Consider the following 21,579-nt stretch of genomic DNA (forward strand, 5'->3'; position numbering starts at 1 on the left):
AAACGGCCGGAAGTTATGCATGTGGGAACCATGGCCACAAATCACCTCTGGCTCAGCTGTATAAGCTCATTTGTCATCCTTGCTTCAGAGAACCATAAGTAAATCTAGAAAGAGATCAAAAACCACAGTTAGTCTCAGACCAGCATAAGTCTGAACAGACCAGGGTAAATTGGAGGGAGAAGGTCAACCTTGTGCCCGTCCAAGCAGATCCCCCATCAGCTGCTTTCTTCCACAATTGAAAATTGCCACCATGCCCCTGGCTGGACTCTAGTATCCTGGGATGGACCTAACCAAAATATAAGCTGCTGAAAATTTAGGTATGTGGGTTATGTGACTGAAATCTCCAGGCCTTCTCAGGGTCAGGATGGACTCCCTTCCCCAGCCCCCTACACACCTCCCTGTACTTCCGGAAGCCTTGATAGTCATGTCCACAGTCCAAAGCTTTGACCCATTTACAAAAGCTACCAGAGTCATACCTTCCAGATGAAAATACTGAATGTCCTGAGAAAACACCTTGACTTCTTAGCATCTGTATTGCAAACCATAATGTCTAAGAGAGAGAGAAGAGATGTTGTGGGCAGTCTATCATTGAGGCAGGTTGGAGGGAGGGTGTTTGAGGGATTGTGGGAGGAACACAGGGGATATTGATGGTAGGCGGTGTTCACTGGTTGGAGGGATGAGTGTTGGGTCATTGTGTGACTGAAACCAATCATGAACAGCTTTCTCAAGGTCTATCTCACGGGTAGTCAATAAAAAAAAAAATTGTGTATATCAGCACTCCAGCCTGGACAACTGGTATATTTGTGAATTTTGCACCTAAATTTCTTTTTTTTTTAATTTTCTTTTTTTTACTTATTTATTTTTAATTAGTGAATCAACGTGAGGGGTACAGTTACAGTTTTATACATTTTTGTGCTCTTGTTGCACCTAAATTTCTTACCTATTCTTTATTTTTTTTTATTTTTTTTTTAATTTTTTATTGTGGAAAGTTACAAAGTTACAAAGTTTTCAGGTTTAAATCTCAATTATACAATGCTCGAATGCCCATCCCTTCACCAGTGCTCATATTCCACCAAGAATCCCAGTATAGCTCCACCCCGCCCCCTCACACCCAAACCCCCTACCTATTCTTTAATTCCCTCACATAATAAACTAATTATTTATTGTTATTATCTTTTTTATTACCTTTTCTACCAGAATATATATTCAGATATTTGTTTATACCAGTTGTAGCAGAACAACTAAGCTTTTATGAACTTTGGAACTGTATTTCTTACCTATCCTCTTTAAATATTATAGATAAAAATTATAGCTATTTCTTGTATATATTATCAAAGGGCGGAGCAATAGCACACCGGGAAGAGTGTTTGCCTTGCACTCGGCCAACCCAAGTTCGATTCCTCCGTCCCTCTCGGAGAGCCCGGCAAGGTACTGATAGTATCCCGCCCACACAGCAGAGCCTGGCAAGCTACCTATCGTGTATTCGATATACCAAAACCAGTAACAACAAGTCTCACAGTGCAGACATTACTGGTGCACGCTCAAGTAATTCGATGTACAATGGGAAGACAGTGCTACAAATGCTATATATTATCATTATATTATAGATATTCCTTATCTATTTCCTTATTTATCCTTCTTGTACATATCCACCTTATATGTACCTCGCCTCCTTACATATATATGTATATATATATATATATATATGAATTTTTTTTGTTTTTTGTTTTGTAATCTCTCCCTTAAATTTGAATAACAACCTCAGTGGGGTAAGGACTCTAGGTTTAAGATTTTCTTTATTCCTTCCTTTTTCATTCCATTCTCTTCTTAAGTATAGGTTTGATATGGTTTTTGTGAGTTTCAAGTTGTATTCCTTATATTTGAGATTTTGCAGCTCTTTTGACACTTTAAGTAAATAGCCTCTCTGGTTCTTGCCATTTTGACTACTTTGTATCTTGCTGTGGTTCTGTCTGACTGTGTTTGCTTCACTTGAGCATCCTGGATCTGTGCATGTGCCTCCCTCCACTGACTGGGAAAGTTCATAGCTATTTTTTTCCTACCAGCAGTTCTTCCCTTATCTCTTTTCCCTCTTCTCTGGGTATCAAAATAGTTATGAGATTATTTCTCTTGATATTGTCTACTATCATCCACTTTGAACATTCTTTTTATTGTTTTTGTTCCTTTTGTTGATTGTAGGATAACATAGCCTCAGGTAGTTTAGGTTTATTGGGTTACTCCCATCACAGTGCTCCCATTCCTGTGTGTTTATTTGTAGTTTCTTTCTTAGTGTTCTGTGGACTTGTAAATATTGTTTTTCTCTTCTCCTTGAGTCTTTTGCATAGTTTATTCAGAGCCATGTCCTTTTTGTATGAACACAGGAAGACTTAGTAAATGCTATGCTTTTGTAACCTGGGAGTCATTTTACTCTACATGATGTTTTCCTCCTAGGCATCTGTTCTCTTGACCTGAGCCTCAGCTGCCCTTACTTCCTAGCACCCCCAAAAGCAGGGTCCCGATGAAAGACGGGACGGACCCAGAGCAAGTGGTGAGTGGTGTGCTATCCTGGCATAGAGATGGGCCTGGCCAAAATGCCTAATGCTTAACTATAAGTTAAGAGCTTGGTCATGGACAAATGCTGTCATGATCCAAATAGTAATAACTAGATTCGGACCCTGCTAGGGTTAGGAATGATTAATCTGGCCTGAGTGCTGTAGTCTGAGTCTGTGGTAAGATGTTCCCAGGAGAGCTGCCTTGCAAGCCTCAATGTATCTCTTGCTATGTCCATACAAAATAACTAGTGTTCAGATGTGAATAAGTTCTTGGAGTCAGGAAAGGAGAAAAACCTTAAGACGTATTTTACCTGCTGGCAGTCAAGAAGGGCTTTGGAAAGCCCCTAGGTTGTGTTCCCTTTGAACCTGAAGGCCCTCAGGAAGGCCTTTCTTATGTTGATTTTGCTAACTGGCTGTGTGTAGCCTAGAGGGCAAGGTGAAGAGAGACAAGTAGGAGGAGAGACTAGTGAAGAAGAGAATCCAGCTCGGCAATAGATCAAGAGAGAGGACTGAGCCAGGAGTGTGGGAGGTGAGAAAGATGGAAGATTGAATAAATGGTAATTAATCAGCAATCAGCTTGGTCCTCGGTCTTCCTTCACCTGTCCTTGGCAAACGGCTGTCCCGATCCAGCCCATACACAACGGTTCCAGAGCACCGAACATGGTTGGTGAGAGAGAGCCGCCTGGAGAGCCTGAGAGTGCACATGACCTTCGGTGTGCTTACTTTTTTACAGTTGATGAACTCTATATTGCTTCCAAACAACACTTGTTCAGTTTTCAGCTTCTTCAGTTCTCCTACTGTTTCTCAGTACTGTATTTTTTCACTCTTTCAATTCTAATTGAATGATATTTTAAATGTTTCATATATTTTTTGAAGAGACCAGGCAGATCTAAGATCTAATAAACATTCTCAAATAAACTTGAGAACTTAGTCAGCTCCTGTCCTCATCTGCTAAAGTTACTGAATTCCTTTGTTTTCTTCTTCTTCCTAACTCTACATGGATTTTGGAGTGGTAGTGAAGATCCCAGATTATCTGAGCACTGATCAGGTGTGCTGTCACTCATACAACTATACTACTATTTATACCTCTGTTGATTCCTTGCCACTACCTTTGCCTTGTGAGGAATTTCTAGCAGAGGAGGCAAAGGTAGAGATAGGTTGCACAATCTCTTCATGGGGTTTTCTTGGCAAAGGAGACAGTGTTTAGAGTAAGTTGCAGGATCTACTCCATCATTTCCCAGCAGGAGGTTCAACTATATGGAGTATTTGGAGAAAAATGGGTATGTAGTCAGGGGTGTGGATGTGGACCTGCAGAAACTGTAAAGGCTGAGAGTGGAGGCTCCTGGGACTCATGTGGAAGGGAAGCAAATTACTTTTATTTCCTACTTAAAACATGATAAGTATGCTCTGAGTCAAGCTTGTTCTTGGTAACTGCTGGCCAGTTTCGTGAAGGAAATGATTGAGTAACCCAGAGCTTGAGGCATGTCCTATTCTCTAAACAGAATAGGGTAGCAGGTTCAGATAAACTGATGAGTGCAGGTTCTTTCTGCTTCTGAGTCCCTTTTATGCCACTTCCTAAAACTGTACTGTTTATTTTGACTACAAACAAAGCAGTTGATGTAAAAGGAAATGTTACTGTTGAATGGAGGCTCATGTGTTTATTTACCTGTATATGTGGAGTACCTGATGTTTGTGTATAATCTACATTAGGCCCGAGGGGAGACAATAATAAATATTACAATTGAAATTATATAACGTTTGAAAAATCTGTTTCTGTTTAAAGTGCTTTTGATTTTAAAAATGCTATGGTAAAGATACAACACAGTACAAACACTATATCCAGTCTCAGAATGTCAGAAAAAGAGACCACGGAGGAAAAGAGTGTAGCAACTACAGAGCACAGGATGAAGAAGAGGAGTTTTCTGACTAAGTCTGTGTCCTAGGAAAAAATCCATAGTTTAGAGCACCTACCTTTAAGACTTAAAGTCATGAGTTCAGTACCTGGTACCTTTGAGTGTCATCGTGATGCTTAGGGGGTTGTGCCTGACAGGTCTGTTGTGTGTATGGGCAGTGCCATGGGCAACTACTGCACGTAGTAGCCAGTGTGTGAGCAACACAACTAAAGAGCTGTGTGTTAGCACTTAGGCTTACTGAATAGGCTTACTGAAGTCAGCACCTTGGTGTGACTTCCTAGAGAGCACAACAGACAGCTTAGATGTGTGAGCATCACAAGCAGTAGGTGTTTGACTCCCAGTCTGCAACAATAATCATGAAGAGAAGAAAAGGGGAGGATAATAAAAATTGAAAAGGAAATAAGAAAAGGTGAACTAAAAGTGAAAGGGCTTGCTTTTTTTTTTTTAAGAATGGGGAGTGTTTTATATATATATATATGTATATTGTGTGTGTGTGTTTGTGTGTGTGTGTGTGTGTGTGTGAATAAGACTTACATGGTGGAGAAGTATCTGAAGTTCTACTACACCTGAGTGAAAATTTCAGGCTTTTTATCTTCCACAGTTGATTTGTTTTCTTGCTCTCTCGATAAACATAGTGAAGAAAGCAGGACTGTGAGTCATGCCCGGTCATCTGAGAGTTTCACAGTTTGTCTCTCAGTGATAATGTTAGGAAGTGAGTTGTTTTAAATGGCTGAATATTTTATCATTAAATTTCTTGCTAAATTGATTTTTTGAAAACATTTTGCTTTTGATATGGGGAGAGAGTTCAAAGTGTTGGGGCACATGCCTTGCATGGTTAGATCTTGAATTTAAATCCTGGATCTGCATGCTGCTCCGAGCACCTTCAGGAGTAGCAGTCGTGGCCCCCAGTACCTCTGGGCGTGACAAAGAAAAATTACGCCCTTTCACAATTTAGTGCCAGGAGTGATCCTAGGCTTTCTGTGCACTGCATAGAATTCAGCATGCATATATATTTTGCTTTTAGCTATAATATTTTTAGTAAATAAACATATTTGTGTGGGTATATATATATGTATACATAGATATTTACACATATATAAAACATTGCTTTTATAATAGAGTAACAAAATATTTTTCCATATTTAGTTATTATTACTTAAAAATATTTTCTCATATATAGATGGCTTAGTTTGCTAGAATATGAGAGGAAGACAATGTAACTTGACCACCACTTTAGATAAAAATAATAGAAAAAGGTGACTAGTGAAAGAAACCTTGGTATATCTACATAATGAAATAACTATGCAGCTGTTAGAAAAAAATGAAATCATGAAAATTGCATAGAAGTGGATCAACATGGATAGTATCATGCTAAATGAAATGAGTTAGAAAGAGAGGGACAGACATAAAAAGACTGTACTAATTTTGGAATATAAAAAAACTTAATAGGAGACTAACACCTAAGGACAGTTTCTCCCCACAACCACGCCAACATCGGTTGCTTTTATTTATTTGGATGTGGGCCTGACTCTGTTGTGTGAGATGATATCTCATTGTTGTTTTGATCTGCATCTCCCTGATGATTAGTGATATAGAGCATTTTCTCATGTGCCTCTCAGCCATTCGGATTTCTTCTTTGGGAAAGTTTCTGTTCATTTCATCACCCCATTTTTTTTTATTGGGTTGGGAGTTTTCTTCTAGTGGAGTTCAAACAGTGTCTTGTATATCCTTGATACCAACTCCTTATCGGATGGGTATTGGGTAAATATCCTTTCCCATTCTGTAGACTGTCTTTGTTCTTTGAGGTGCAGAAGCTTCATAGTTTTAGATAGTCCCATTTCTTTATCTCTGTTTTCACTTGCTTGGCCAGATGCATGTCATCTTTGAAGATACCGTTGGCTTCAATGTTGAGGAGGGTTTTGCTGACCTTGTCTTCAATGTACCTTAGGGATTCTGGTCTGATGTTGAGGTCTTTAATCCATTTTGATCTGACTTTTGTACATGGTGATAGGTGGAGATCTAAGCCCATTTTTTTGCATGTAGCTGTCCAGTTTTGCCAGCACAATTTGTTCAAAATGCTTTCCTTGCTCCACTTCACATTTCTTGCTCCCTTATCAAGATTAGATGTTCATATATTTGGGGTGGGGTGTCTGAATATTCACCCCTGTTTCATTGGTCTGCAGCTCTGCCTTTGTTTCAGTACCAAGCTGTTTTAATTACTGTCACTTTGTAGTAGAGTTTGAAGTTTGGGAGGCTGATTCCTCCCATTTTCTTTTTCCCAAAAATTGCTTTAGCTATTCGTGGGGGCTTATTGTTTTTCATATGCATTTCAGGAGTGCTTGCTCCATTTTTTTTGAAGAAAGTCAAGGGTATCCTTATAGGGATTGCATTGAATTTGTACAATGCTTTGGGGAGTATTGCCATTTTGATAATATCAGTTCTTCCAATCCATGAGCCGAGGTTATCTTTCCATTTCCTCGTGTCCTCTTTTATTTCCTGAAGTAGCATTTTGTAGTTTTCTTTATACAAGTTCATTATCTCCTTAGTTAAGCTGATTCCGAGGAACTTGATCTTTTGAGGCACAATTGTGAACAGGATTGCTTGTGTAATGTTGCTTTCTTCGCTCACATTATTTGGGTATAGGAAAGCCATGGACTTTTGGGCATTGATTTTATAGCCTGCAACTTTACTATACAAGTCTATTGTTTCTAGGAGTTTCTTGGTAGAGGTTTTAGGATTCTCTATGTATAGTATCATATCATTTGCGAATAGTGAAAGCTTGATTTCTTCCTTTCCTATCTGAATGTCCTTAGTATCTTTTTCTTGCCTAATCGCTATTGCAAGTATTTCCAGTACTATATTGAACAGAAGTCGAGAGAGTGGGTATCCTTGTCTCGTCCCCCTTCTCAGAAGGAAGGATCTTATTTTTTCCCTATTGAGGACGATGCTTGCCGAAGGCTTGTGATAAATGGCTTTGACTATATTGAGGAAAGTCCATCCTATACCCATTTTGGCGAGAGTTTTCATCATAAATGGTGCTGGACCTTGTCAAATGCTTTCTTTGCATCTATTGATATGATTATATGATTTTATCTTTTCTTTTGTTGATGTGATGGGTTATGTTGATTGATTTCCGGATGTTAAACCATCCTTGCATCCCTGGGATGAATTCCACTTGGTCGTGGTGTATGATCTTTTTGACGAGTTGTTGAATTCTATTTGCTAATATTTTATTTAGAATCTTCACATCTGTGTGCATCAGGGATATTGGAGTGTAGGGTTTTTTTTTGTGGTGTCTTTGTTTGCTTTTGGTATTAGGGAGATATGAGCCTCATAGAAACTGTTTGGGAAGGTTTCTGTTTCTTCAATTTCCTGGAAAATCTTGAGAAGAACTGGCAATAGGTCTTCTTTAAATGTTTGGAAGAATTAGCCAGTGAATCCGTCTGGACATGGGCTTTTGTTTTTGGGAAGAGTTTTGATTGCTGTTTCAATTTCCTTGATATTAATAGGACTATTCAGGCACTCCAGGTCTTCTTAGTTCAGCTTTGGGAGTTAATAGGATTCCAGGAATTTTCTTCTAGGTTCTCTTGTTTCGTGGCATACAGATTTTCAAAGTAGTCTCTGATAAGCTTTTGAATTTCTTTGGTTTCTGTTGTGATATCCCCCTTTTTTATTTCTGATTTGATGTATAAGAGTTCGCTCTCTCTTTCTTTGTGAGTCTTGCTAGTGGTTTATCAACCTTGTTTATTTTTTTGAAGAGCCAGATCTTGGTTTCATTGATCTTTTGGATTGTCTTTTGGGTTTCCATGTCGTTGATTTCTGCTCTACGTTTTATTATCTCTTTCCTTCTACCTGCTTTGGGTCCCTTTTTTTGGTCTTTTTCTAAAATCTTAAATATCCCTTGATTAATAAAAAATGGCCTTCAATATCCCTTCTAATCTTTTTCAACCTGAAGTTTATGTTGTCCGATACTAGTAACGCCACCCCAGCTTTCTTGAGGGAGTTGTTTGCTTGCAGGATTGTTTTCCATCCTTTGACTTTGAGTCTGTGTTGGTTCTGGCTATTCAGATGTGTTTCTTGCAGGCAGCAGAATGTTGGTTTCAGTCTCTGAATCCATTTTGCCACTCTGTCTCTTAATTGGTGAATTTAGATCATTGACATTGAGCGAGATTATTGTTATGGGACTTTGCGCCATCTTTCTGTAGGGGTTTGTTGTGCTTGTAGGGGGTTTCTCTTGTCTTACAGTAGCCCCTTTAGTCCTTCTTTGAGGTTTGGTTTTGAGTCTATGAAATTCCTGAGTTGTTGTTTATCCACAAAATAGTGTATCATTCCTTCGAGTTTGAATGAGAGTTTGGCTGGATAAAGTATTCTTGGTGAAGCATTCATTTCATTGAGTTTTCTCACTATATCCCACCATTGCCTTTGGGCTTGAAGGGTTTCTTCTGATAAGTCTGCTGTGAATCTAAAGGGTGCTCCTTTGTATGTGATTTCTTTCTTTGACCGTGCTGCTTGCAGTATTGTGTCGCTATCTGTGACGTCCATCATTCTAACTATGATATGTCTTGGGGGTTTTCTGTTAGGGTCTCTTTTAGCTGCCACCCTTCTGGCTCTTTGAATCTGGATGTCTGAATTCTCCAGCTCTGGGAACTTTTCAGCAATGATTTCTTTGACTGTGGCTTTTTCATTAGGGTTGTTTCCCTGTCTTCCTTGTACTTCGATGATTTTAATGTTGTTCTTCTTGAAATCATCCTCTAAGACTCTGATTCACCCTAGAGCTATTTTGAGGTCTCTTCCCATTGTTTGTTTTTGCCTGTATGCTTCCTGCAGCTCATCTTCAAACTCACTGATTCTGTCTTCGTCTGTATCCATTCTATTGTTGAGGGCACCTACTGAGTTTTTTAATTCATCTACTGAGTCCTTTATTTGTGGTATTTCTTTTTGTAGCTTTTTAATTTCTGCTCTGATTTCTTCCTGTATTTTCTCGGCTGTCTGTTGTATTGTTTCTGTGAGGTCCTCCTTTACTTTTTTTGGGTGGGGGAGTTTTAGTCGAGGGGGGTGGAAATTCCTAAGTACTTTTATGGTCATTGAATCATTTGAATGGTTGAATTCTGGAGATGGAAAATGTGGTGCTATTCAGCCAATGTAGTAGTGGAGGCCAACAGGACCACACCTGGCCATAGTCTAAGGTCTTCAGGGCTATACCTGTTGATGCTCAGGTGCAATGGTTGCCAGTGGTTAAATTGGTGTGGAGCCCATATGTGCTAACCCCTGTCTGATCTTCCCATCTTTAATTTTTTAATGGCTTGTCAGTCTCATTTTGAAAGCACTAAACTTGTTTGTCTACATAGTCTGTGTTAGATTTGCTTTTCCATCTACCTTGTCAAATGATGAACTGATGCTAAAAGAGAGGAAAAGAGGCAAATAAAATGAGAATGAATGAGAAAGAATTAGTTTTGGCAGGTATTTATATGGAGTTGTGTGGAGACATGCATTAGTGGTCTGGTAAACCTTAAACATAGCAATTTTTCTTTTTCAGTCTAGAAAATAGCACTGCAGAGATCCTAAGAATGCTGTAAGTGTTTTCATCTACTGCTTTAGATCTGTCATGCCAGTTGCAGGCACATCTGGGCCCCTGGAGTCCTGTTCTTAATTTTCTGGCATATGACTCACCTTCCAGCTGGGCTCAGCACTGTCATGACCTCGCCAAACCCCAAATGACATGTTAATCTTAAGGTTTGCAAGAGACCCTGGGATGTTAAGACTTCTATCTTAGTGTCGGTTAGAGATTCTCGTGACAGGCTCTGCATCCCCCGCAAATAAACAGATGGTTTCAAGGCTGTGCTGAGCACTGGCAGCCTTGGTTTCTCTACCCAGACTAAAATTGGTGGGAGTTGGTGAACTCTCAGCATGATCGTGAATTACTCTTTGCCATTATGCCAATATGCCATCTTATATTGTTTTGATCTGCATCTCCCTGATGATTAGTGATGCAGAGCATTTTTTCATGTGCCTTTTGTCCATTCGTATTTCTTCCTTGAGAAAGTTTCTGTACATTTCTTCGCCCCATTTTCTGATGGGGCTGGATGTTTTCTTCTTGTAGAGTTCAACCAGTGCCTTATATACCCTTGATATCAACCCCTTATCAGATGGGTATTGGGTGAATATCCTTTCCCATTCTGTAGATTGCCTTTGTATTCGGGTCACTGTGTCTTTTGCAGTGCAGAAGCTTCTTAGTTTAATATAGTCCTATTTGTTTATTTCTGTTTCTACTTGATTGCTTAGTTCCGTGTCATCTTCGAAGATACCTTTGGCTTCAATGTCATGGAGGGTTTTTCCGACCTTGTCTTCAATGTACCTTATGGATTGTGGTCTGATGTTGAGGTCTTTAATCCATTTTGATCTGACTTTTGTGTATGGTGTCATGTCATTCACATGTAAAAACCCATTCTTTTACATGTGGTTGACCAGTTATGCCAGCACCATTTGTTAAAGAGGCTTTCCTTGCTCCACTTCACATTTCTTGCTCCCTTATCAAAGATTAGGTGTTCATACAATTGGGGTGGTGTGTAGGGATATTCCACCCTCTTCCATTCGTCTGAAGCTCTGCTCTTGTTCCAGTACCATGCTGTTTTAATTCTTACCGCTTTGTAGTAGAGTTTAAGGTTGGGGAGGGTGATCGCTCCCATCGTCTTTTTCTCCGAGAATTGCTTTAGCTATTCGTGGGCATTTGTTGTTCCATATGAATTTCAGTATTGCTTGGTCTATTTATTTGAAGAATTTTATGGGTATCCTTATGGGGATTGCATTGAATCCGTATAGTGCTTTAGGGAGTATTGCCATTTTGACAACGTTAAGTCTTCCTATCCATGAGCAGGGAATATTTTTCCATTTCCTCGTGTCCTCTTTTACTTCACGGAGTAAGGTTTTGTAGTTTTCTTTGTAGAGATCCTTAACGTCTTTAGTTAGGCTGATTCTGAGGTACTTGATTTTCTGGGGCACAATTGTGAATGGCATTTTTTTTTATGTCATTTTCCTCTATCTCACTGCTTGCGTATAGGGAGGCCATGGATTTTTGAATATTGATTTTATAGCCTGCAACTTTACGGTACAAGTCTATTGTTTGTAGGAATTTCTTAATGGATTCTTTAGGATTCTTTAGGTATAGAATCATGTCATCTGCGAATAGTGAAAGCTTGATTTCTTCCTTTCCTATCTGGATGCCCTTAATGTCTTTTTCCTGCCTAATTGCTATCGCAAGTACTTCCAGTACTATGTTGAACAGAAGTGATGAGAGTGGGCATCCTTGTCTTGTCCCTGATCTTAGAAGAAAGGCCCTTAGTTTTTCTCCATTGAGGATAATTCTTGCCACGGGCTTGTGATAGATAGCTTTGACTATCTTGAGGAAAGTTCCTCCAAAACCCATTTTGGTGAGAGTTTTCATCATAAATGGATGTTAGATCTTGTCAAATGCTTTCTCTGCATCTACTGAAATGATCATATGATTTTTATTTTTACTTTTGTTGATGTGATGGGTTATGTCGATTAATTTGCATATGTTAAACCATCCTTGCATTCCAGGAATGAATCCGGCTTGGTCATGATGTATAATCTTTTTGATGAGTTGTTGGATTCTATTTGCTAATATTTTGTTGAGGATCTTCGCATCCGTGTTCATCAAGGATATTGGTCTGAAGTTTTCCTTGTTAGCAGTGTCTTTATTTGCTTTTGGCATTAGGGAGATATATGCATCATAGAAACTGTTTGGGAGAGTACCTGTGTTTTCAATTCCCTGGTAAAGCTTGAGGAGATCTGGTAACAGGTCTTCTTTAAATGTTTGGAAGAATTCGCTAGTGAAGCCATCTGGGCCTAGGCTTTTGTTTTTGGGGAGACTTTTGACTACAGTTTCAATTTCCTTTATATTAATGTGTCTGTTCAGATATTCCAAGTCTTCTTTGTTCAGTCTTGGGAGATGTAGGAATCCAGGAATTAATCCATTTTTTGTAGGTTCTCTTGTTTTATGGCATACAGATTTCAAAGTAGTCTGTGATGATCTTTTGAATTTCATTAGTTTTTGTTGTGATGTCCCCCTTTTTGTTTCTGATTAGGTTTATTAGGGTTCTCTCTCTCTTTCTTTGCGAGTCTTGTTAGTGGTTTATCGATCTTATTTATTTCCTCGAAGAACCAGCTCTTTGTTTCATTGATCTTTCGGATTGTTTTTTGGGTTTCCATGTCACTAATTTCTGCCCTAAGTTTTATTATTTCTTTCCTTCACTCTGGTTTGAGTTCCTTCTGCTGGTCCTTTTCTCAGATCTTGAGCTGTGAAGTCAAGCCATCTATGTAGGCCCTTTCTTCATTCCTGAGAAATGCTTGTAGGGCTATAAATTTTCCCCTTAGCACAACTTTAGCTGCATCCCATAGGTTCTGGTAGTTTGTGTTTTCATTCTCATTTGTTTTGAGGTATCTTTTGAGTTCTTCCTTGATTTCCTTTGTGACCCACTCATTGTTCAGCAATGAGTTGTTTAACCTCCAGGTGTTTGATTTGGTTCTCCGCATCTGTGTGTGATTAACTTCTATTTTCAGGGCATCATGGTTTGAAAAGATAGTTGATAGAATTTCTATCTTCCCAATTCTATTGAGATATAATTTGTGACACAGAATGTGGTCTATTTTGGAGAATGTTCCATGTACACTGGGAAAAAATGTGTATTCTTTCTTTTTGGACTGTAAAGCCCTGTATAGGTCTATTAGCCCTCTCTCCTCCATTTCTTCCTTCAGAGCCTTTGTTATCTTGCTGAGTTTTGTTCTTGTTGATCTATCCAGAGATGATAAGGCAGTATTGAAGTCTCCAACAACTATCATGCTACTAGTGATGTCCCCATTAAATTCTGCTAGGAGTTGTTTTAAGTATTTAGCTGGTCGCTCATTAGGTGCATATACGTTTAGGAGTGTGATTTCTTCCTGTTGTACATACCTCTTGATGAGTAGAAAATGACCTTCACTGTCCCCTCTAACCTTTTTCAGTCTGAAATCTATGTTGTTGGATACTAGTATGGCCACCCCAGCTTTTTTGAGGGAGTTGTTTGCTTGCAGGATTGTTTTACATCCTTTGACTTTGAGTCTGTATTTGCTCTGACTGTTCAGGTGTGTTTCTTGTAGGCAGCAGAATGTTGGGTTCTGTTTTCAACTCCATTTTGCCACTCTGTGTCTTTTAATTGGTGCCTTTAGGCCATTGACATTGAGGGAGATTATTGTCATGTGATTTTGTGTCATCTTTCTGTAGGGTTTATTGTTCTTGTGGAGTTCTTACTTGACTTACAATAGTCCCTTTAGTCCTTCTTTTAAGTTTGGTTTTAACAGTTTCTGAGCTGTTGTTTATCCGTGAAGTAATGTATGGTTCCTTCAAGTTTAAGTGAGAGCTTAGCTGGATAAAGTATTCTTGGTGAGGCATTCATTTCATTGAGTTTTTTCACTATATCCCACCATTGTCTTAGGGCTTGGAGGGTTTCTTCTGATAAGTCTGCTGTAAATCTAAGGGGTGCTCCTTTGTATGTGATTTCCTTCTTTGACCTTGCTGCTTGCAGTATTGTGTCTCTATCCATGTCATCCATCATTGTGACTATGATATGCCTTGGAGATTTTTTATTGGGGTCTCTTCTAGCTGGCACCCTTTGGACTCCTTGGATCTGAATGCCTGCATTCTCTAGCTCTGGGAATTTCTTAGCAATGATGTCTTTGACTGTGGCCTTTTCATTGTGATTAGTTCCCTGTGCTTCTGGTACTCCTATGATTCTTATGTTGTTCCTCTTGAGGTCATCCCTAGGACTCTGATTCACCCTAGACCCATTTTGAGGTCTTTTGCCATTATTTGTTGTTGCCTATATGCTTTCTGTAGCTCATCCTTAAGCTCACTGATTCTGTCTTCGGCTGAGGTCATTCTACTGTTGAGGGCTCCTGCTGAGTTTTTTTTTTTTTTTTTTTTTTGCTTTTTTTGGGTCACACCCAGCGATGCACAGGGGTCACTCCTGGCTCATGCACTCAGGAATTACTCCTGGCGGTGCTCGGGGGACCATATGGGATGCTGGGATTCGAACCCGGGTCGGCCGCGTGCAAGGCAAACGCCCTACCCGCTGTGCTATCACTCCAGCCCCCTGCTGAGTTTTTTTATTTCATCTACCGATTCCTTTAATTGAGTCACTTCTGTTCATAGCTTTGAGATTTCCGCTCTCATTTCTTCCCGTATTATCTTGGTGGTCCTTTCCGATGCTGCGTTCATATCCTCCCTGAATTTATTAGATGTCTGTTCCATAGTTGCTTTGAGATCGTCAATCATCTTCACGATTTTCTCTCTGAATTCTCTATCTGAGAGGAGGCTGTATTTGTGGGTAGTCCCTGTTTAGGCTTCTGTGAGTTTTTGTTCATTCTCTCCTGGTGGTGGGAATTTTCGCTGTTTCTTTATGTGGTTATAGGTCTTACCCTCAGGCACTCTTCCTGGCTTAGGTAGGGCCCCTATTGAAGACTTGAGGCTGTAATCTCTTTATAAAGGTTTTTTGTGCAACCTCTTGTGTTCACTGACAGTTTTTATGAAGTTAGGGTGGGATACAGTAGTTGACTATTGGCATATAGTTATAAGAAAGCCATGATGTTCTTCAAAGGAATAGGTTACATAAATTTTGACATTAGTGAGCAATGCATTGAGAGGGGAGAAACAACTGTGGCCTCGTTAGCAGCTGCCGCTTTGAAGGGAGGCCACGCCCCCTTCTGAGGACACGTCTCCTGATGTAAGAACACGCTCCCACAATCTAGGCAGGACATGTGAATTAGGGCGGCGCTGAGGTTGACTGGCAGCAGTGGCAAAGTGGGGGTAGGGGTCCTGAAGAGCCCAAGCTGGCAGGACGCTGACTTGGGGGCAATTTCTCACAGGGCTGCCAGTCCTCCTTTACTTTAACGAATACCTTTTCAATCTTTACATTGAGTTCATTGAACATATTCAGGACTTCAACTTTGAATTCTTTATTGGACAGCTCAAGTTTGCAGGAAACTTGTATTGAGGCATCTGGACTCCTTTCATCATCCTCTCCTTGTGGTGGGGATTTGCATTGTTTCTTCATGTTGTTGTGGTGGTATGGAAGATCCCTTCAAGTTCACTATCCCTGTTATTTCTTGTTGTGAAAAAAGGATTCTGGATGGGCTTGGTGGTCACCTTTTTATGTACCCCCCTCTAGAACATGTCCTTCTCTGATGTTTCTCTATTCTTTACTTGAGTTATCAAGTGATGTTCTAGGAGAATGTGCTTTTTTACCTTGGGCTTGTACAGCTGCTTAAATTCATTGGTACTTTAGAGAAATTGGAATAGGCTAGCAGCCTATTGGAGAACTGTTTTGGGGATAGCTATGATGTAACTCAGGGAAATAGGTGATGAAGACTGAGATGTAAAAACAAATTGCTTGGTATGAGGAAATAACTACAAGCCAGGTGAGCATCTGCCCACTTCTGCTGAGGCCATGCCCACTTCTGTTGAGGCCATGCCCACTACCGTGATGTGGCTGGGTGCCTTGCAGAGGGGAGAAATGGCCTTCACTGACCTGCCAGAGGAAGCGGCGTTGGAGGGTGGCAAAGGGGTAGATGGGCAGCGCTCAGGCAAGGTGGGAGTTCAGGGTCCAAGGAAGAGAGGGGGAATGCAGGCACAGGGGAGATGGCGGCCCCTCCCGGTCACTTGAGAGTTTTGGAGGACTGGCATCTGTTTGTGGCTTTCCCACTTTTGGCATGCTTTATGCAGTCATGGAGGTGCTGAACCAATCGATCGTATTCTTTGTTGATGTTGATGTTATGAATGACGGCATCTTCTCACGTTGCTGCAATAGTGCCAAAGAGCTCCCCGTTGGTGATCATTCTGGGAGTTCTCTTCTTAAAGTTAAACTTTGCAGTCCTTTCTCCATGCTCTGTGAAGTAGAATTTTGCACGAAGGAGTCAGTGGTTCGATCCCATTTGGAATTTTGGGACGACAAAGACATGGTCAGGCAAAACTTTCAATTGAATATGATGTGGTCAGTTTCATTGTGGAACTGTCCATTAGGAGACTCCCATGTCCAGTGTTTAGATTTGGCCTTCTGGAACTGTGAGTTACCATGGATGGACTTGGTTGACATGATGAACTCAGACAGTGTCTCACCCTGTTCGTTCCATTCTAGGCCATGGTTCCCACTGTGGAGTTCTTCGGGCGACCTTCTCGGACCTATCTTGGAATTAAAATCACCAACAATGATCTTGTAGAAGGTGTGGTCTTCTTTATATAACTTATCTAGTTCCATTTAGAACTTCTCAATTTCTTCTTTGTTGTAGTTGGATGTTGGTGCATAGAAGACAAAGATAGAAACTGCAGGCAGTGAGCCACATCTATTCAAGCATAATCGTCCCATTTGGGTTGTTAGGCATTCGAATGAATCAATGCTCATGGTCAAGTTCCTGTTGCCAAGGAAACCGACACCACCAACGCCTCTATTGTAACATGTTCTGAGGAACAGTTCTTCTCCATTGTCCAAAATGGCCTTATGTGAGCGATGCCTTCTTGTTTTGGTCAGACCAATGATGTCATACTTGATCTTCTGTGCTTCCACCATCAGGTCCTCAATGGATGCTTTTGATGCCAGAGTTCATGCGTTGAATGTACAGAAAGTCATTTTAGTCTTTCTTTGTTCTGGCAGTCGAGCTGGTCCTGAGATTTTATCAGCCTCTCCTTGCTCATCCTTCTTAACGCTGCCATATTGGGGGCTCTTTCGGTGTCAAGCAAATGAGACCCATTGCTGTTACATATTGTTTTGGCATTTTGAATATGCCATGGCTAGCTTCCCAGGCTCTGTCATGTAGGCGGGATACCCTTGATAGCTTGCTGGGCTCTCTGAGAGAAATGGAGGTTTAAGGGTGGCCTTCAATTACCCTTAAGTGTCTTATGGTGTGGCCGGAAAGCGGCCTGGAGTGTGAAGGTGGCTGGGTAGTGGAGACAGTGGAGGTCTGTTAGTGAGGTATTTATCTGGCTCCGGTAGGGTGGGGCTTCTGGGTTTGATCCCTGGAGTGCCGGAGATTCTGGAACCTCACTCATGAGTGAAGCCCCACAGAACCAGGTAGAGGAGAACTTTGTGACCTTGGACTCCAGGCTCAATGAGATATGGAAACAAGATCCTCTTCTGCCTCCTCCAATCTGTGCACTCATATTAAAACTATTTTTATAAAGTTGGTCATGATGGTTTATTACATTCACAATTCCCCCACCAATCCTACCACCATTACACCTTCCCATTGCCATTATTTCTAATTTTCCCAACCACCACCCAAACCAGCCCAAATAGCAGGCCCTAAATAATTTATTTTGTATTCCTTGTTATGAATAATTTATTAAAAATGATCAAAAAAGATTTCCTTAATAGAAGTGTGTGAAGATTGTTGTATCTTACCCTGGAGCCATTGAACCATTGTATAAGAAATTAAAGACATATTGTTACAGGATGGGCTGGAGCATTAGTGCAGCAGGTAGGACATTCACTTTGCATGCGGCCAACCAGGGTTCGATTCCTCCGACCTTTCGAAGAGCCTGGCAAGCTACAGAGACTATCTCACCCGCATGGCAGAGCCTGGCAAGCTACCCATAGCGTATTTAATATGCCTAAAACAGTAACAATAAATCTCACACTGGAGATGTTAGTGGCGCCTGCTTGAGCAAATCTATGAGCAATGGGATGACAGTGACAGTGACAGTGATTGTTTCAGGTTGAGCCTTGAGTGTTTACATATTCTTAATCGAGATTGGTTGCCTTCTACTTTATATCCCATGGAATGTATTGTGCTAATCCTAATACTGCAGTGGTGCAGAGTATGAGATGTCACCGCCACGTGCTCCAAGAATTATAACATTTTGAATGGGGTGATACAACTGGATTTGAATTTTTCACTGGATGGTGACTTTGGCGTCTAGAAGAATCTCTGTAGCTTGTTGATCTCTTTGGAGATTTATTTGTAAGTCTCTGGATCATGGCTATTTAATGAGTTTATATGGCACCAGGGGCAGGTCATGGACATGACTGCCGGGCTCCTGGAAGAACGGGAAGATGAGGGGAAGTTACCCATGCCAAACTTGATGAGAGCCTGGAGAGTTTGTTCACAAAATGCGCGTACCAAGTTTTCAAAAGATTCCTTCTTGGATGAGGCTTGTCCTGACCCTGTGGAGTCTGGCTGTGAGCACCGGCAGCTATTGGGTTATGTAGGATTTCAACTGCTAGGGCTCTGTTTGTGTGAGTGGTAGGCTCACCTGCACCCATCTGGGATTCCCCAGATATGAGACTCAACCTAGTGCAGTCTCCAGAGGCATCTCTCTGTTTTCATATTTTAACAACAGTAGATCATATAAAATATATTTTAAAGCAAAGACATTGAACAAATAGATTACATACTTATTGTAAGGAGGATTAGGAAGCACGTAAAGTCCACTAAAACCAGGCAGCATAAGAAGGTGATTGAGATCACTTTGAGAAATCATTTGGAACATGAGCATGAACTTTATTCAAGTTAAGAGGTTATGTATGATCAAAAACTTGATCATGAATTTTATTCTTTATAAGTTATATATAGAGTGATGCATGAGTTCTATGGATAGTAGAAAGAGAGAGAATAATGTTAGGAGTCTGGATAGGAACACTTAGTACATGTGCTACATTTGGATGCATGGTAGAGTCCCAAATTTTGGGCTTGTGCAGAATTCCTTCGCAAGTTTCTTCCGTGATTCAGATTTTTTCCATCCATTGTATGCACCTATTTTTTGTGATTATGAATTTTCTTATTTAAATGACTTATTGAAATAACACTGCCAGGGGCTGAGATGTGAAAGTTGAATTCTCTTACATTCTCTAAGTTCCTTTTTACTATCTTGTTTATTTATAATGATGTGTACCTTGTCACTGAAGTTACTTATTTAATTTCAACTTCTTTCATTCTGATCTCATGTCCTTCTGATTTTTTTCCCCCTTGAGATTGGTGACTGTGTTGATTCTTTAATTTATTTCTATTTGGATTAATTTTTTTAATTTTCCCATTAACTTTTAATTATGCTCATTAATGGTCTCTTCAGTTTATTGCACATTGATAACTCTGTTATTTTGAAGTTTTCCTTGGGTAGGTTTGAAAGTTATGTTGTGTTTGAAGCTCTTTTTTTTTTTTTAGAGTTTTTCTTCTAGTTACTTGCTTCTATTTATTAAAAGTTTTTCTCTAAGTGCTCATTTATTTTTTATTTATTTATTTTTTATTTTTTTTAAAATTTATTTATTTTTAATTAGAGAATCACCGTGAGGGTACAGTTACAGATTTATACACTTTTGTGCTTATACTTCCCTCATACAAAGTTTGGGAACCCATCCCTTCACCAGTGCCCATTCTCCACCACCCATAATCCCAGTGTCCCTCCCACCCTCCCCAAACCCATCTCCCCCCCACCCCACCCTGCCACTGTGGCAAGGCATTCCCTTCTGTTTTCTCTCTCTAATTAGCTGTTGTGGTTTGCAATAAAGGTGTTGAGTGGCCGCTGTGCTCAGTCTCTAGCCCTCATTCAGCCCGCAACTCCCTTCCCCCACATGTTGGACTTCAAGGGAAGTCCAAAGTAAGTTCAAAGGAACTTAACTCTCAAGTTTTCAATTGAACTTGGTGTTATATGAGGGCCAGAAATGGTGATCTGAGTCTGAGTTGGCCTGAGCAATTATGAGGTGTTTAGATTTGCAAGAGTGAGCAGGTGGTTGGACTCGGAGTTGTGTTCATGTGAATGACAGCTGGGGATTTTGTGATTGCCATTGCCCTGTAGCCATTATAACACCTAGATAAAGTTGATTTGGGCTCTATCACAGATTTATAGTTCATAATTCTTGGACACTGATGTGCAGTTAAAGTTTGGCCTTCAGGAGGACTGGTTCATGGTTGAAAGCTTGCCACAAGTGAGGGGAGAGTGCAGTCAGGACAGAGAAGGGACCCCTGTGACAATCATAGTTGGAAGTGATCATTCTGGATGAGAACTGGGGGCTATCCCCAAGGAAACTGCAGATATTTGTAACAAAAAATGTACACTAGTGATGAACAACTTTGAACTTGTGTATTTAATGGTGATTCAATTGAAAATAAATTAAAAAATTTTTTTAAAAAGTCCAGCCTGGTTGAACAGTAAATGGAGATTAAAGTCACATGTGTCTAGTAACAGCTGTTCAGCAAGATGATCTTCATAGCTACTGGAGGATATTTGCATTTACTAGTTCATGTTCAGGAAGAGCTGCTCTCAGCCATGATTTTATGGACAATGTTTACATCTGGAGTGTCTTCTTCCATTGGTGGCCTGGGGCAACAGCACATGTTCTGTGCTGACTCCTGTCAACTCTCCCCACAGACAATCAGCATGACTGTGCAGAAGAGATGGTTCAAACTTCGGTCTAATTGTGCAGCACAAGGTCTTGTCTGGCCCAGTGTTGTGCCCATCAGGCTGTGGTGCCAGAGATAAATATGGGCCTCATACTTACCAGTCCTTACTAAATGAAAAGGCCCTACCAGGCCTTAGATACTTACTAAAGGACTTCAGTTCTTTAAGCTATTATTCTAAATAATTTTTATAGTTTATTTTTTTATTTCTTTATTTTACCTAAAAAATCATTAGTACATTTTTTTATAACAGGTCCTTATATTCATTGCTAGTCACTTTTCCCCCCAAAAAACTCCTTTTATTTAACGAACATATAGCAGTAACTATTGAACCTATTAGTACTGTTCCTACACCAAATAACTTATAATATCCAGGTAGTGTTGTAGTTAACATAGTACCAAACGAAATAAGTATTTTTGAAATTGTTTGAATCCAATTACTTTCAATGCTTGTAATATTTTTTTTACTTGATTTATAATTCCATTCATTACTTCAGACTTATCTTGAAATCCTTCAGTATGTAGTTTTTCTTGGTGCTGTAAAAGAGAGAAATTTTTTTTTAACAATCCAATGATCATTTAACAACTGTAATAAGTAAGATTGTGTCTTTTATTATTATTTCTTTAGGTGTTCTCTGATGAGTTTGTATAATATTTCCATGCTTGGACCTAGTAAT

At 40.0% G+C, this 21,579-nt stretch overlaps 1 pseudogene; it reads right to left on the reverse strand.

The window, feature by feature from the left end:
• Positions 1-73: 73 nt before the first annotated feature.
• Positions 74-21,579, reverse strand: part of LOC101546872 (guanylate-binding protein 7-like) — a 40,768-nt pseudogene continuing 19,262 nt past the window's right edge.

This window comes from Sorex araneus, chromosome 5 (genome assembly GCF_027595985.1).
Source record: "Sorex araneus isolate mSorAra2 chromosome 5, mSorAra2.pri, whole genome shotgun sequence".
In the NCBI taxonomy this organism is placed as follows: domain Eukaryota; kingdom Metazoa; phylum Chordata; class Mammalia; order Eulipotyphla; family Soricidae; genus Sorex; species Sorex araneus.